This window comes from Photinus pyralis, unplaced genomic scaffold (genome assembly GCF_008802855.1).
Source record: "Photinus pyralis isolate 1611_PpyrPB1 unplaced genomic scaffold, Ppyr1.3 Ppyr1.4_LG4, whole genome shotgun sequence".
NCBI lineage: Eukaryota > Metazoa > Arthropoda > Insecta > Coleoptera > Lampyridae > Photinus > Photinus pyralis.
Genome location: NW_022170511.1, coordinates 6,161,472 through 6,162,173, shown reverse-complemented (window position 1 = coordinate 6,162,173; position 702 = coordinate 6,161,472). Strand labels below are relative to the sequence as shown.

The window sequence follows — 702 nt, the reverse complement described above, 5'->3', positions numbered from 1 at the left end:
CTGCATTACCAAAAATGCGCTTTCATCATGCATATGCTGATTTACAACTTGTTTAATACACATTCGGAACATATTGTGATCAGCTGTAGAAGTATAGGCAACCCGTCATGTCAATATGGAATGTTGTGGCAGATCATGTATGTGTTTTCAGTAAAGTCAGTCTTCAACTGTCGTTTGTATTGAACGTTATTCCAGACCTTTTGATGGGAACTTTTCAACAAAACAAAGTGGGTGGTATATTACTGGCTATAAATTGAAGTTTCCTTTTAGCGTGGTGAGTGGAATTGCATTGAGATTCTAAATATTCTAATTTAAAATACTGCTTAGGATTATTTACACTGAAAGATGAATTTAAAAAAGTAAGCTTCTTCGCTTCTTCTCACAATAATTCGCATAAAGGTTATATATTAGTTTATTGCGCAAGTTCCACAACGTTCATCATTTATTTTTCGCGCTCCAAAGTTATAATATAGCATTGCATGACGGCAACTGGTCACTAAACCATAAGAAAATAACATCAAGCGAGAATCCATAAAGTACGGCATACCGCAGTACGAACATAATTTTAAGGGCACTTCTAGTGAAAAAATAATGAAGTTTGACAAACATACGTTTAATGAGCTACTTTGTACATCCCTCACGTCACAGTGTTTATTTATGTACTCGTACATTAGCGTTATATGAACGCAGAACGGAACCTCG

The 702-nt window shown here is 35.3% G+C and overlaps 1 protein-coding gene across 1 annotated transcript in view; it reads left to right on the top strand.

Annotated features, from left to right (window-relative positions):
* Window positions 1–702, top strand: part of LOC116168016 — a 63,949-nt gene that overhangs the window by 47,514 nt on the left and 15,733 nt on the right. The gene's annotated exons all lie outside the window — the stretch shown is intronic.